Genomic DNA, 17,307 nt, shown 5'->3' on the forward strand with positions numbered 1-17,307 from the left:
ATGGAGGGAGAGAAATCAAGTTAGATTTAAATTACAACTTTTTCTGCTTTACAAAATGTATCAATCTCTCCTAAAAACAAAGAGCCTATTTTCCCTTATATAAAAAGCTGGGGGAATTAGACCTTCACTCTAAATCTAAACAAAGAAAGGAAGCATACAATAATATCATGAAGAGAAATTACAGTGAATTAAGATTTGCAGGTTAAAAAAAACAAAAAACTTCTCATATACATCAGAATGTATACTTCATATACTTTGTGAAGACATTTAAAGATTTCATCAGTGTAAGCTATTAACATTCTACCTGTGGAGGATGCTAACAAGACTGTTTGATGTGCATAGTAGTAAGAAGACTGCAATTCTTTTTATAAAACGCCACAAGAGTAAAAATTAGTAAACACTAATGTGTTGCTGTAAAGTGGTGTAGTGTTTTTATCTTCTCCACCTACAAATAAAATGTCTCAGCTGACATGTCAGTTATTCAAAATGGTCCTACGATCTCATATGTATGGTCCTTCCCCCAAACAGGTACTGATGAGAAAAAACATGGTCCTGACTCATCAATACAAGTGAGAACAGTCAGACACTACTTCTAGATGTAAATATTTTAACATTCCGCCTTGCAGAAGCTGTATGTTTTTTGGCACGGCAGTCCTGAGCATGCAGCATGCACTGCCAGAGCATCTGTAGCCATAGCCAGGCAGAGAAAGAGGCCATGCAGGGGGCAAAACACAACAAAAAACTAAACCAACAAAAAAATGTTAAAAATAATAATAAACAAGTGTCTCAATCTTCCCTAAAAAAAAAAAGCTTATTAATACTGCATTGATCTGAAGACAGTAAAAGACATTGAAAATAAGATTTCTTCAACTGTATATTGTCAAATATTAGCTCTTCCAACAAAAGAAAGACTGCTGTAGAGCCAGAAAGACTGACAACAGAAAGTAGTCATCATTTTAAGGCTGGTCATCTGTACATACATAAAATCAAACTTCAAAGCCAGAAGAGATCTATCACCTTGTCCAACATTCCCAGTGTGTTGTAAGCATGTTAACAGGTGTTGTGTAAAGAATTGGAAGAAATGCTGGGTTACCAAGTAGGCTACTTAAAAAAACAAAACCAAAAACCCACAAAGCTTCTCAGAAACTTTACATGCAGTGGACACCGTGATGCTTCTAAAGCAGGCCATGGTTTGCAATATTTTCTGTAAGTACTTGCCCTCAAAAGTGCCTTTTTTTTTCTCAGAGCAAGTTCTGAATCTAATGTGCTGAAGACAGCACTCTGGGAAACACTCATCCCTAGCTCATTCAACTCTCCTCCCTTTCAGAATAAACTGAAGCTCAGGTTCAAGGTCATTCCTCAGTCACATGCAGACAGAGTGAGAACTCAGCCCTGCTCCCAAATTATAATTTGGAAATTCTTTCAGAATCCCACTGCACTGGTAATTCAATAGGTGAGGGAAATATAGGAATCTTTTACCATTAAAAACAAATTTCACAACTCTATACACAAATGATAAAGACCTAAAAGTGAACTCAAAGGCATCTCTGATTAGTTACCTAATTCACTGAATGGGTAAAAAAAAAAAGGAAATTTCTTACCTTTTCCTCAGAAACCCATACCAGCTGGTTCTGTTGTTGTTGAATTGCTTCTTTTAGTGCACCATACCAACCATCATTCATTGAATTTAAATTAATTGCAGCTGAAAACAAAATAAATTAATAGTTTTATGGTTAGGACACTGCCAAAAGTCAGGTGAATTCATTCGAATTTGCTTAGAGATCAATCACTACTGATATTATTTATAAGACAAATACCCTTCATTTTGGCACAATATATTTTCTTTCAGCTGAACAGCAGTTCTTGATATAGCTCAACATTTTTGCCAACATTTTGTTGTCCAGATATTTTAAGCTGAAAGGAAGCCTTTAATATACTCACTTGTAAAAAGATGATGATGATTTTTATGACGTTTATGAGACCATTCATATAGCTTCCTACCACTTTTCCGTGATACTGGACATAACTTCATTCTCATTGTTTTCACACCTTGCTTAGAATAAGGGTTAAGGAATATCACAATTGGATAACACTGGGCATAATTCAGATGATCAACTGCATTTGGTGTTACATCTAATAAAGCATGTTTGTCCTAGAAATGGAAAGAAAAAAATACATAAGATCCCAAGACATAGTTAATTACTTAAGAATAATCATCTTCAGAAAAAGTCATAACCTATATTAAATTTTAATAGTACTGGACTTTTAATATGTGCTTTAATATGAATCAGTGGTATATATTAGAAAAATAATCATAGTTAACTCAATACAATTTCTAGTAAAATTAAAAACAAAAAGCTTTAACCAGCTCACTTTTAAGATATAGCCCCAATACCTGCAAGCTGACAGTATCAACTGTGTTCAGTCTGACTGAAAGTAAGTACTATAATTTACTGTTCCTGACATAATCTTACAGAATAACAGCATATTCTCCATTCATATAAATATCAAAGTGCAACCCAACTGTACAGATGTAACTGTAAACAGCCTGTTTCTTATCTGATCATCATATACATTTTTGTGGTAATGAATGGTTAGTGTGTAATGAGTGTAATAACTATTCCTTGAAGGTGATTCTCATAATGCCTTTTAGTAAGGGATTAGTTTTTTTATGGTATACCAATAATAATCTTAGGAAAACTACATTCTATCTTCACATTACCAAATCCCATCCACTGAAACACATCTCTTCTAAAACAATATTCGCAGTGTATAATGAAATACATAAATTTTTAATAACTTACTTGATCTATTATTTGCTTTATTGTATGAAGCCAAATAATGCCAGTGCTATGCTGGTCAGTTCCAGTATCTCGTGGTTCACTTTCTAGTCATGAAGTTTGGGACAAAAAAAAAAAAACATTATATTTCCATTGGTTAGATCAGGTTTCTCAACTACTGGGCACCAGCGGTGTGCAGGCTGGATAATTCTCTGTAGTAGGAGTTTTCTAGCATACAATGAAATGTTTAGAAGCATCCCTGGCCTCTATTCACTAGATACCAGTAGGTGTCCTCTCCAAAAAACGTCTCCAGGCGCAGCCAGTGTTCTCTGGGGGGCAGACTTGTCCCTGGCTGAGAACCACTGAATTAGATCAATGCTTCCCAATAGGGTGGGACCAGAACAAGGCAAAGTGAGGCAGTTATCTCAGAAACAAAATTTAAGGAACCCCACAAAGCCTCAGTAATCAAAATACCAAGGTAATATTTTGATGCAATAATTTTATTAAAAATCAATACAAATGCAAAAAAATCCACAAGGCACATCAAAATTTAAAGACAATCAGTAAGTGGAACTTCATTGAAAATGTTTCAAAATTGTCTCTTGGTCAAGAGAAATTGTCAAATATGGCAACTCTTGCAAATGAAAACGTGATAAAGAAGGAGATTTTGAAAATATTATGAATTTGCTTCCATTAAAGTCACAAAAACAAAAGGGTAATAAATTCTGTTTGGTATAAATAAAATATTTACACTTGAAATAATGTGAGTTTTAATGTACATTTTTTTCTTTTTTCAGTTTATTTTTCCAATTACATCAATTGATGTTCTGAGGAAAAAACTCAGCCATGAGAAAAACCAGAAAAACATTATATAGAGAGTGGCATGAGTCTTCAAAATGGCTCAGCATGGCACTAATTCCCAATCTTTCCCAATCTTGTGACATACAAAGAAAACATTTGTATGGCACACTGAGATCAACCAGAAAGGCTGTTCCTTGCCAGACACTGAGGGCTGAAAATATTTCATAGTCTATGGTTTACTTTTTCCTAATTTGAGAATTTAGTCTAAGAAAAGTATCATAAATTCAGAGCAACCTTTTTTCTTGAGGATTTAAATCATTTGAGAAACAGGGAAGAATATGGACAAGCAACAAAATACACTAGTTTTGCATTCTCTGTAACTGTAGAATATAAATTTGAAACAAACTACAGGAACAGAAAAACAGCTAATCAAGCCTCAAATTTGATTGCAAAATGGGTAATGAGATGAAAACATGCTATCATCTACTATGAAGGAAAACAGTATAAACTTTTCTAAACAATTATAAATAAAACTTTGCAAAATATATATTTACAAAAGGTGGGAGGAATGAAAGAATAGAAAATGGAATTTTAGGATGATGCTATATGTGAAAATTCATTTTTCTAACTTTATTTTCAAATAGAAAAGATTACTTTTATAATTAGAAAAAATAGTTTAAGTTTTTGCATCTAATTTAAAGCAAGCCAAAGTGGTGATGGTAACTAGGTTTGTATATTTAAACTACCGCAGTACCCAAACTAATGAAACAAAGGATTCTGTAAGCAAAATCTCTTATGCATATAAAGCACTAAACTCTCAACATTTATATTCAATGATAACTTACTATAAAGGTCTACAATAATAACTGACAATACAGACCATGCTTTTATTACCCCTTTGTATATATTCAAGGATTTCTGTTAGCTTAATGACTAAAGGCATTGTATTGAAGCCACAAAGAGATGGGGTCAAATCCTAGTTTTGTCACTCAACAGCTAATGTCATTGGGAGTGTTTAGACGAAAGAAATCTTTATGATCCCAATCCTAACCACCCTAAAGCTCAGTTTGTTCACCTTTAACAAGGATATTATAATACCAAACCTCAGAGTGTTACTGTGAGGATACAGTAAGATCATGAACATACACTGTACCAATCAGTTTTCACATAAAGTCAAGGATTTCATAAATGGTGATTCTTTTCATTAATGGGAACTGAAAGAACAAATTAACTTCATGGGGTAAATGAAATTTTCCACCTATCCAAAGTTTTATTTTATTCTTGTTAAGTGCCTGGATTAGACCCATCCTTTAGATGGGTAACTAGCAAAAACCCTCTCAATCTCCTCATTTTAAGAGAGTTTTGCAGCAACTTACTTGCACTCTGACAAATATCTGGTTCTTCTCTTGCCAGATTTTCTCTGGCAACATCAGCTATTGGTCCAAAGATGGTTACAGGCCTCAAAAATCCAGCTGGGGAGAAATTCAAATGAAAAGTAACACAGTTTATACTTTGCACTCTTAAACATACTGATAATAAAGTTAAGTTAGTCTATAGAAAATCACCTTCTCAGAGAACAACTCTCTCATAAGCTGGGAACTTTGAACTGGCTGAGCAGACATAGGTTCTCTGCTTTTTCTAAGATTTCTCTTGGAGCTTCGAAGACCTCGGAATCTCCAGAAGTCAGCACAGTCTCCTCCTGCTGGTTTTGGAAGTGTGTATTGTACACTGGCTAACTGCTCGGCTCTACAAATGAAAAGATAAAAATAAGGGTATTTAAAATAAACAAAATGGAAGAAGATTCACACTCAAATAAATTGCTGAAATGTTGGATAGAGCTTCAAATGTAGTTTAAATATTAATGGTTAAAATAAAGAGGAGTTTGTACAACCAAGTTAGTTATAGATATGGTAAATATAATGAAAAATGATTCTTTTCATTACTAAATTTCCTAGTGGGATACAAATTTTCTAAATGAATGATTTACCTAAAGTAAATATTTACTTATTAAATCACTAAACAAAAAGTATCCAAACTTCATACCTGTTCTTATTAGGAATGATGCCTCTTTCTACCTCCTTATGATTTTTGCCAATTCTAAGAGCAAGTCAAGAACCCAGTTTTCCATTGTACAATGTATCCATGACATGGAACACTCTCCTTTGTTAAAACTAAGTCCATATGGAGATCCCTTTTCATATTCAAAATGGGTTCTAATATAGAAAGAATCTCCTACATCTGATTCTACAATGTGATGATAAACTAAAAGGAAACAAAAACAGATGATTTGTAACCAACAGGATAAAAAGTAATGTGAAGAGAATGCATTACATGAAGATGCTACTGAAAATATTAATGACCAAAACAACAGTATTGAAAAAATATTGAATTCTTACTGTGTATCAAGTACTATACTCTGTACTTTATCTCACTTACTTACCACCATAACCTCATGGAACAGGAACTCTTAGCACCTCCATTTTGCAAATGAGAAAGCTGATGCAGAAACAGATTAAGTAACTGGTCCAGAACCACACATCTGCTTTCTGTTTAAACCATCTAATTTAACTGCAAACAGATATTTCCACTTTCTGTATCTGTGGTTCTCATATAGGGGAAACCGTACCTTAGGGGACATTCTGCAATATCTAGAAACACTTTTGGTTGTCACAATTCTATGTCTCTGTGTGTGCTACTGGCATCTAGTGGCAGAGGCCAGGGATACTGATAAACATCCCACGAATGTACAAGACAGCCCTCCCATTACCCCCTACCCCCTCTCAAATGTCATTAGTGTTATAGTTGAGAAAGTCTGTTCTATAATGAAAAGCATGCCTGCTTTTTATCAAGGACAACAAATATTGAACGTATCATTTAGAAAACACCAGTACAAAATGTGAAAGCTTCCCACATGAATGGTGTGGTTCTGATGGTTAATAAACAAATATGATTCTTCTAGGACTTGTAAGGGTTGGGTCATAATTTACTTAAATCATTTGCTCTTACTAATGTGCTCTACTAATGGGCATAGTGTAAGATTGTATGCACCTATACAAATTAGAAAATAATATTAACTCTGAGATGAATAGATTCATACATCATTCAATTTTGTGTGATTAAATAAGTAAATAAATTCTTTTGTAAGTACTCAAATTCCTATAAGTTTATTTTCTGACAATATCTCACCATCCATCTTCTTCTGAGCCAAAATGGTTACTTCTTCTCCTTTAGGGAGGTCAAGTAGGAAAAGCACAGCTTCTTCTCTTAAAATATTCATGAAGTCTACATTGTTTAACTGTAAAAAAAGATTTCTTAAATTATTCTCAGCTGTTCAAGATATATATATTTAATATAATACATTTGCATAAACTGGAAACAAATATTCATACGGTTCACCTACTTTAAAAATATTGTACCTTTAAGGGGGAAAATACATTTTACCTTGGAGAAAATATATTCTAATTTAAAACAAGCAGAAACTAAGAAAGTAAAAGGGAAGGCAAGTATAAGTTCCTTTAAAGATTTCTCATCTTAAACATTAAAGATGACCCACTGCAAAATTTAACCAATTTAGAACAAAAAAGTCAGTAATGGAGGCCATGGCAAGGAAAACGGTAGACTGGAAGGTGGGAGAGGAGAAGCTGGAGAAGCTGCAGTGATTCTGGAGCTGTTGGAGTAATGGAGGGGAATGACCCAGTTGCAGCATGGAGAAACAATCAGCTGAAGAAGCAGCTGGAGACCTCCCAGCAAAGCCTACAAAGATTTCCAAATTTGAATTTGCCACAGGTAGTCAGACAACAAAGAAATCATCAGCTATACCCATTAAACTTGGATCAAGTAAGCCTAAAGAAACTGTTCCAACTCTTGCTCCAAAAACCCTTCCGGTAGCAGCAGCTTTTAAAGAAGATGAAAATAGTGAGCCAGAAGAAATGCCTCCAAAAGCAAAGAGGAGGATGAAGAATATTGAAAGGTAGATACCAACGTCAGTAAGACTAAACTCTTTCAACAAAGGAAACCATGGGTTTTCTGATAACCAGAAGTTGTGGGAATGAAATATAAAATCATACCTTGGAACTGTCCATGACCAAGACAATTAAATGATGGGTTTTGAGACTGGGGTGTGGGGATGGATGTAAAGTTAAAAGGAACAGTTGCTTTTTTAAATGGTATAAAACTATCTTTGGAGCCATCTTTTTTATTTTTTTGTAAGATTGAGTGGTACACTAATCAATGAGTTTGAAATTAGAGGAAATTCATGTTTTATATACAAATTTGAAGACATTTGCTAATTTTGAAGTTTCATGTGATTAGCTTGCTAAGGTTACAGTAATAAAGAAATCAGAAATGGAATTAAAAAGTCAGTATCTACTTCTAAATATTTATTACTCAAAATCTCTGAAAAATCCTTGTGAATGTATAACAGAGTTCTACCTTTCACTAGTACCTGGAAAGAAATAAAAAATTTCTCAACAAGGAAAACTCCAGACCAGAGGGATTCACTGGTGCATCTTGCCAAACATTAAAAGTAGATTTGGCACTAATCTTTCTCAAACTCTTCCAAAAATTTGAAGAGAAGGGAACACTTTGTAACTCATTCTGAGTTACCTTAATGCCAGAGTCAGATAGAGGCATTACAAGAAAAGAAAATTACAGAGCCAATATCCCTTATGAATATAGATGCAAAAATCCTCAACTAAATACCAGCCAACTGAATCCAACGACACATTAAAAAGATTATACACCATGACCAAGTAGGATTTATATCCAGAAATGTAAGGGTGATTCAACATCAGAAAAACCAATCAAAATAGTATACCACATCAATTAAAAAGTAGAGAAAAAAACTGCATGATCAACTCCATTGATACAGAAAAGGGATTTGAAAAAATACAGCACCCTTTGCAAGGTACAGAAAGGAACTTCCTCAACATGATAAAGAACATACATAAAGAACTCACAGAAAACCTTAGACTCAAAATGAAAGCTTTTCCCCAAAGATGAGGAACAAGACAAAAGATGCTCACTTTCACCACTGTTATTTAACACTGTAATGGAAGTTCTAGCCAGAATGATTAGGCAATAGAAATAAAAGGCATCGAAATTGGAAAGGAAGAAGTAAAACTACCTCTCTTTACATAGCATGATCCTACTTGTAGAAAATTCCAAAGAACCTAGCAGAAATCTAGAGTGTTAACAAAGAATTCAGCAAGGTTTGTGGACAAGATTAGCATGTGAAAATTGTTTGTAATTCTACATACTGTTAAGGAACAATCTGAAAAAGAAATCAAGAAAACAATTTCATTTACAATAGGATCTAAAAAAAGAAAATTAAGGATATAAAAGACATGTGCATTGAAAACTGGAAAACATTGCTGAAAGAAATTTAAAATGATCTAGATAAATGGAAAGTCATCTCATGCTCACAGACTAAAAGACTTAGGATGGTTAAGATAGCAATACTGCCCAAAACAATTTACAGATTCAGTTCAATCCTAATCAAAAGTCCAGCAATTATTTCTGCAGAAATGGAAAGGCCAATCATCAAAGTCATATGGAATTGCAAAGGACCCTGAAGAGTCAAATTTACTTTGAAAAAGAACAAAGTAGGAGGCTAATAGTTCCCAATTTCAAAATTTAATTCAAACCTGCATAATCAAAACACTGATTGGCAAAAAGATAAACAAACAGACTAATGAAACAGAATCAAGAGTTCAGAAATGAATCTGTAGCAGGCAGGCCTTGCCCTCTTTCTGGTTTAGCTGTGCTCTCTGTGGAAAATCCCCAAACCCCCTCTCCTTGCAGGCAAGTGAGATAAGGTTTGTTTCCTGGTATAGAAACCCCCTCCCCTAGCCTTCAGGAACTGGTAAAAATGCACATAGGCAAAAGAAGACATTCCTGGGGTGGGGGCCCCTCAACAGTTCAGCTCTGGGCCATTCTCAACTTAGATCAGCCAATTGTGTACTTTGTCTTTATCATGTCAAAAAGTCTATAAAAGCTAAAGTTGTCTTTTGTTCAGGGCTCAGACTTTTGAGGTGACTTAGCTGGGCCCTCGTGTGCAGGAGCTAATAAAACCTACTTCCCGAAACCGCAGATCCTTAGTCTCAGCCTGTTCTAACTTCAAGGAACATTCCTGGAGGCCTGTGGCCTCGTTCCTGGTTTTCGGGCTACAAATCCACACATCTATGGGCAACTGATTTTGACAAAGGTGCCAAGTACTTTCAATGGGGAAAGAACAGTCTCTTCAACAAACAGTGCTGGAAAACTGGATATCCCATATGCAAAAGAATGAAAACAGACCCCTATACCTCAACACCATATATAAAAATTAATTCAAACTGGATCAACAATCCAAATATAAGAGTTAAATTCTTCATGTAACAACATGGATGGACCTAGAGAATATTATGCTGAGTGAGTCCAGCCAAAAACTAAAGGACAAATACCGTATGGTCCCACTGATGTGAACGGACATTCGAGAATAAACTTGAAATATGTCATTGGTAACAGAGTCCAGCAGGAGTTAGAAACAGGGTAAGATAATGGGTAATTGGAGCTGAAGGGATACAGACTGTGTAACAGGATTAGATACAAAAACTCAAAAATGGACAGCACAATAATACCTAATTGTAAAGTAATCATGTTAAAACACTGAATGAAGCTGCATCTGAGCTATAGGGTTTTTTTTTTGCTTTTTTTTTTGTTTTTTTTTTTTACTATTATTACTACTTTTATTTCTTTTCTCTATATTAACATTCTATATCTTTTTCTGTTGTGTTGCTAGTTCCTCTAAACCGATGCAAATGTACTAAGAAATGATGATCATGCATCTATGTGATGATGTTAAGAATTACTGATTGCATATGTAGAGTGGTATGATTTCTAAATGTTGTGTTGATTTCTTTTTTTTCTGTTAATTAATAAAAAAAAGAGTTAAATTCTTAAAATTCTTAGAATAAAACAGAGGGAATCTTTACAATTTGGTATTAGGAGATGGATTCTTAGATACGACACTAAAAGAAATAGAGGCATTGGATTTTATCAGAATTAAAAACTTCTGTAGTAAAAGAACATTAGTAAGAAAGTGAAGACTGGGGAAAAAATTGGCTAACCTTTTTTCTGATTAGTCTTAATACCCAGCATATATAAAGAACTACTGCCACTCAACAACAAAAGGACAAACCACCAGTCTTAATATCCAGAATATATAAAGAACTTCTACTACTCAAATACAAAAAGACAAACTACCCAATTAAACAATGGGCCCAGAACTTGAACAGACATTTCTCCAAAGAAGATATACAAATGGCCAATCAGTACATGAAAAGATGCTCAACAAAAGGAGCCATGAAGGAAATGCAAATCAAAACCATTTGAGAGATGCCACCTCAAAGCCATTAGGATGGCTATTATTTTCAAAAGACAAAAACAGAAAATAAGTGTTCAGAAGGATGTGGAAAAATAGGAACCCATGTGCATTGTTGGTGGAATGCATAAATGTGTAGCTGCTATGGACAAGTTTGGTGGTTTCACATGACCAAACAATCCTATTTCTTGGTATATACCCAAAAGAACTGAAAGCAGAAGCTTGACCAGGTATTTGTATACCAGTGTTTATAGTAATAACAATATTCACTACAGAAGCAACTGAGTGTCTGTAAACAGATGAATGGATAAACAAAATGTGGTATATACATACAATACAAAGGAATACATATTATATGTATACATACAGTGGAATATTATTAAGCGACAAAAAGCAATGAAGGTCTGGTATATGTTAAACATGGATGGACCTTAAAAATATCATGTTGAGTGAAGCCAGACCAAAAAGGGAAAATACTGCATGAAATACTTAGAATAAGCAAATTCATAGAGATAAGAAATAGACTACATGTTGCCCGGGGCAGGAGGTAGGGCAGGGTTGGGATCTGTGGGAAGCAGGGAAGGGAGAATTATTCCTTAATTGGTACAGAGTTTCTGTTTGGAGTGATGAAAAAGTTTTGATAATAGGAGGTAGGTGATGTTAGTACAACACTGCAAGTGTAATTAATCTCAATGAACAATGCACATGAAAGTAGTTAAAAGGTGAAATTTTGTGTCATATACATGTTAATCACAAAAAAAATTGAAAGAAAAAAACAAGAACAAAATGGGTCCACAAAAAAAAGTGGACTGGGATTAAAAAAGAGAAAACACACGTGCCTGGTGTCCCTGTAACAGCCTCTGAGTAATGCAGGCTTGATGTCTATTATGTCAATATGTATATCACAAGCTCCTAAGTCCCAAAAGGAAACTTTATCACAATGTCAACAGTGACCATGCATAAAACTCACAGGTAGATTTCCATTTTCCAACTTTGGGAAAATTTCCACAGTGAAAACAAAAACATGCACTACTTTAATAATACAAAACAAAAATAGTTAAGAAATATCCTTTATTTATTTATTTTTGGGGGCATGGGCAGGCTCTGGAAACCAAACATGGGTCTCCAGCATGGCAGGTGAGAATTCTGCCACTGAGCAACTGTTATACTGCCCAAGAAATATCTTTCAAATGCTGTTTGCTGTGATCACATCAAAAAAAGGATCTGAGGTAGGAATAGGTATGTTTTGTATAGCAGCTTTTATTATTCATGTTAATGTAACTGAAATGAAAACAATATAATTATTGTCAAAATGAATCAATACAATGGCAGGTGGAAATCAGTAAGTTAGAGAAGATGCCTTAACTTTTTGAGATGCTACATTTAAGGGGAATGGAGTGGGATCAAATGGAAATGGACATGTGTTGCTAGCACAGTCTGATGGGACTCAAGAGTGAGCTCCTCCTGAAAAGTTTCTAACAGGGAGCTCACTTAAGTGACCAAACCTGAGATGGAGACTGTGTAGGAAGAGATGACCATGGAGTTACTGATACTTCCTAAGTTGTAGAAGAATCAGAAAAGAAGGCTGAGAAAGGATAAAAAAGATTAGAAGACCTCCAGGGTCGCATTATTATAAAATCCAAGCACTTCAAGGAGGGTTATTTAGGAGTCAAAACACCACTGAGAAATAAAGAAGGATGAGAGCCCAGGTTGACAATAGACCACCAACAGGGCTTATGAAAATTCAGACTCTGTAGCAGTTAAGGTAGAAGCCAGACCTCAAAACTGTGGTATTTAGAACAGGCTTTCCTGAGTGTGTTGATGGCTTGTAACTAGGCTTGTCTCCTGTGTGAAGCCTCAAAGCCAGAAGAACATTTGCTGATGTAAGCCACATTTTCTAGCACCTAAGCCATCACCATCACCTGGGGTAAGGAAAGCACTACACAGCTGTGTGGACAGTGGAGAAGATTGAGTCTTGGGAGATAACCACCTGATGTTTCCCTACTTGCAAGCTGCAGACCGTTTTTCTAAAGAAGAATGGGGCCAAAGATGGCCTAGGGCAGTCTTGCCATTCTGAATGTTAGCTGAACTTAAAAAGACATACTGGGTGGACATTACAGGAGCCTAAAAGTTATTTTCTTACAGCTTCTATGAACATCAGCAGCTAAAATGAAACTGTGCTGGTTTGAAAATTTGTGCCACAGAAAAGCCATCCTGATCCAATCTTGGGAGGGTAGCCATTTGCAAGAACTGGGAGAGAGCCAAGGGAAGGCAAGAGAGAAAGCCAGTCCTGAAGAATCAAAGTGAGGAAAGCTCATAGAAACAGAAGGTGAAAGCAATGCAGCCTAGGAGCAAGGGACTAACAAGGGACCAGTGTGCCTTCCCAGCTGACAGAGGTGTTTCAGATGCATTGGCCTTTCTTGAATTAAGGTATCTTTCCCTGGATGCCTTAGTTCAGACATTTTCATAGACTTAGAACCGTAAACTTGTAATTTTCCCTTTATAAAAAATTCCCTTCATAAAAACAGTTCCATTTCTGGTATATTGCAATCCAGCAGCTTACAAACTAAAACAGATTTTGGTACTGGAGAAGTGGGATGCTGCTGCAGTTTGAAAATACCAAACATGTTGTAATGGTTTTTTTTAATGGATACAGGGGAGCATCTAGAAGAGCTGAAAGGAGCTTGTTAGAGAAGGCCTAGAATGCTTTGAAGAGACTGTTGGCAGAAATGTAGATTCTAGAGATACTTCTGATAAGGCCTTAAACAGAAATGATGCATGTGTTACTGCAAACTGGAAAGAAGGTGATCCATGGATCCATGTTTTAAAACGGCAGATAATCTGGCAAAATTGACCACTGGTTTTAGATGGAAGGCAGATTTTAAAAGCCACAAACTTGGACATTTAACAGATTTCCAAATTATATGTGTAAAGTGCAACCTAGTTTCTCTTTGTGGCTTACAGTGAAATACAACAGGCAAGAGATAAGCAGAGAACTGAACTCATAGGTACAAAGAAACCAGATATTGATGGTCTGGGAAATTTTAGGCTTCCAGAAAGGGACACCCCAGAGAATAGTGTTTCATGTGAGCATTTAACCAAACATGGCACCAGTCAGGCATTTCAGAAAAAGCCAGGCTTGGAGATGGAGTTATCTAGGAAGATTTGTGGAAAGTCCTACTGTCTGATGGTTATGATCCCAGGTACAACATAGAAAACCAATATGGGTGCTGTGGGATCTGTATAAATGGAACCACTGCCAGTCTGGACTAAAAGGGACAAATTGAAGGAAAAATTACTTCAAAGGCAGAACCATGGAAGTTAAGGTCTGAAGCCAAGAAACATCAGGCCAGGAGAGTGGACCTACCCATATGCTGGGAGAGCATGGAGCACATTCCTTGGGGATTGGGGAGTGCCTTGCTGCCACCACATAGTTCCAAGGAAGGTGAGTAAACGGTAGTCTCTAGAATGTCCTTCAAGGTTGCAATTTTCACCCAAGCATTTAGAGGGAACTGGGCCTTTGTGTAAGCCCTTGGAAAGGGTGGGACTGCCGCTTTCTATAGCCCCAAGGATAAATGACTTTCAGACTTTGAAATCTAATGGAGTTTGGCTCTGTTTTCCTTCCAATTTCTCTCTATGGAAATGGAAACACATATTGTTGACTGTCCCTTCTTTTTATGTCGGCAGCAGACAACTTTTTCTGAGTTTTACAGGTCCAGATCCAGAGGAGAATTCTGCCAAGGACAGACTGTGTCTGTATCTGACTTAGTTAAGATCTTGTACTGTTTCTGACTTTATACAGTGTTTGTATTGTTAATGAAATGGTTTTAAGGCTTTCTGTTCTGGTTTGCAAAAGCTGCTAGGATGCAATATACCAGAAATGGAATGGCTTTTAAAAAGGCAAGTTTATTAATTTGCAAGCTTACAGTTCTAAGGCCATGAAAATGTTCCAATCAAGGCAAGCCTATAAAAATGTCCAAATTAAGACATCCGGAAAGATACATTGGTCCAAGAAGGCCAATGATGTTCAGGGTTTCTCAGCTGGGAGGACACATGGCGATGCCTGCTAGTTTCCTCTCATCATTTCATAAGGTTTTCCCAGGGGCATTTTCCTTCTGCTCCAAACTCTCTCTGGCTGCGTGGGCTCTGTTGGTTCTGGTGGCTCTCAACCTTTTTACAAATGTTTCCTCTTAAAGAGCTCCGATAAGGAGCCAACTTAAATGGGTATAGACACATATCCATGGAAATCATCTAATCAAAAGTTACCACCCACATGCAACAGAATTGAGTGCAAAAATTCAGAAATGGACAGCACAATACTATCTGATTGTAGCACAGTAATGTAAATACACTGAATAAAGCTGCATGTGAGAATGACAGAGGAAGAAGGGCTGGGGCACACATGAAACCAGCTGGAAAGATAGACAATAAAGACTCAGATGGTATAATTTAGGAATGCCTAGAGTGTACAATGATAGTGACTAAATGTACAAATTAAAAAATGTTTTTGCATGAGGAAGAACAAAGGAATGTCAATACTGCAGGGTGTTGAAAACAGATGGTCATTCATATTTTAAAATTTCAATTTGTGTGAGACTAAAGCAAGAAATGTTTATTTGCTGCCAAATTTATAATTTGACTAATGCATTTCCTAATTTAACTTACATGGACAGTTTAACTGAACACCATAAGTACATGGAACCTTGAATAGGGCATGAGATTTTGTTGGTTTGTCCAGGTTAGTGTGATGCCCTGATAAATCCCAGAGTGATTTTAACAGTGAATAAAGAAGTATTTGCAAAGCCCCCTTGGGGGAATGGGGAGAAAGGGGGGAAAATTCAACTTCTCCATTCGGGGAATTCCTAATGTTCTTGCAAGCAGTGGAGACTAACAAAATCAACAGGCCAAACCCTCAACCTTGGGGTTTGCCCCTATGAAACTTATCCATGCAAAGTCAGGGTAAGCCTACTTAAAATTAGACCTTAGAGTCACCCCCAGAGAACCTCTTTTGTTGCTCAGATGTGTCCTATCTCTCAATCAGCTGACACAACAAGTGAACTCACTGCCCTTCCCTCTCTATGTGGGACATAACTTCCAAGGGTGTAAACTTCCCTGGCAATGTAAGTGAGAAATCTTAGGATGTGCTAGGACTCAGCACCATGGGATTGAGAAAACCTTCTCAACTAAAAGAGGGAAGAGAGAAATGAGACAAAAATAAAGTGTCAGTGGCGATGAGATTTTTCAGAGTACAGAGGTTATCCTGGAGGCTCTTCTTATTACAAAGGTATTCCCTTTTTAGTTTATGGTGTATTAGAGTGGCTAGAGGGAAGTACCTAAAACTGTAGAACCATGTTCCATGTAGCCATGTTTCTTGAAGATGACTGCATGATATAGCTTTTGCAATGTGACTGTGTGATTGTGAAAACTTTGTGTCTGATTCTCCTTTTATCTATGGTATAGACAGATGAGTAAAAAAAATGGATAAGAAACAAACAAATAATAGGTGGAACAAAGGTTAAAATAAATTGAGTAGACTGAAATATTAGTGTCAATGAGAGGGTAGGGTAAGGGGTATGGCATGTATGAGTTTATTCTTTTTTCTTTTGCTGGAGAGATCATTAAAAAAATGATCATGGTGATGAATACACAACTATGTGATGATACTGTGAGCCATTGATTGCAACCATGTCAAGAATGCATGTTTGTTAAACCTGTTTCATAGTCCTGATGTTATGTTGCTTTCTCTCCTAAAAAAAAAAAAAAGAATGCATGTTTGTTTGTTGTTTACAATATGAAAAAAAGTTACCACCCACAATTGGGTGGGTCACATCTCCATGGAAACCATCAAAAAGCTCCCACCCAGCAATACTGAATGAGGATTAAAGAACCTGGCGTTTCTGGGATACACAACAGATTGAAACCAGCATACTTTCTGATAGTGTTATGGAATGAACATATTTTGCATTTGTAAAGTACATATCTTTTGGGGGTCCATATGGTGGAATGTGCTCTTGTGAAGCTATTATGTACTCCAGAAAAGCTGTGTCATTTAATCCTCATTCAATACCCTGTAGGATCTTTGATTTGTTTCCATGAAGATATGTCCCACCCAATTGTGGGTGATAACTTTTGATTAGATGTTTTCCATGGAGATGTGTCTCCACCTGTTCAAGGTAGTGTTGCTTATTGGAGCCTTTTAAGAGGAAACCATCTTGGAAAATTTTTAGAGCCAACAGAACTCACACAGTCAAAGACCTTTGGTGATGCAGAAAGAATGAGCCCCCAGGGAAACCTTATGAAATGAAGAGAGAAAGCTAGCAGATGTCACCTTCCCAGCAAGAGAGAAACCCCAAACTTCATCGG

General features: G+C 36.2%; 1 pseudogene across 1 annotated transcript in view; it reads right to left on the bottom strand.

Moving 5' to 3' along the window:
• Positions 1-17,307, bottom strand: part of LOC143651331 (tight junction protein 1-like) — a 52,852-nt pseudogene that overhangs the window by 33,915 nt on the left and 1,630 nt on the right. The window contains exons 3-9 of the transcript XR_013159966.1: positions 6,768-6,876; positions 5,625-5,843; positions 5,147-5,327; positions 4,958-5,053; positions 2,805-2,887; positions 1,942-2,152; positions 1,602-1,702 (exon numbers count right to left, since the gene is read on the bottom strand). The product of XR_013159966.1 is annotated as a tight junction protein 1-like (transcript). The remainder of the gene's footprint in view (positions 1-1,601; positions 1,703-1,941; positions 2,153-2,804; positions 2,888-4,957; positions 5,054-5,146; positions 5,328-5,624; positions 5,844-6,767; positions 6,877-17,307) is intronic.

Source organism: Tamandua tetradactyla, chromosome 12 (genome assembly GCF_023851605.1).
Source record: "Tamandua tetradactyla isolate mTamTet1 chromosome 12, mTamTet1.pri, whole genome shotgun sequence".
NCBI lineage: Eukaryota > Metazoa > Chordata > Mammalia > Pilosa > Myrmecophagidae > Tamandua > Tamandua tetradactyla.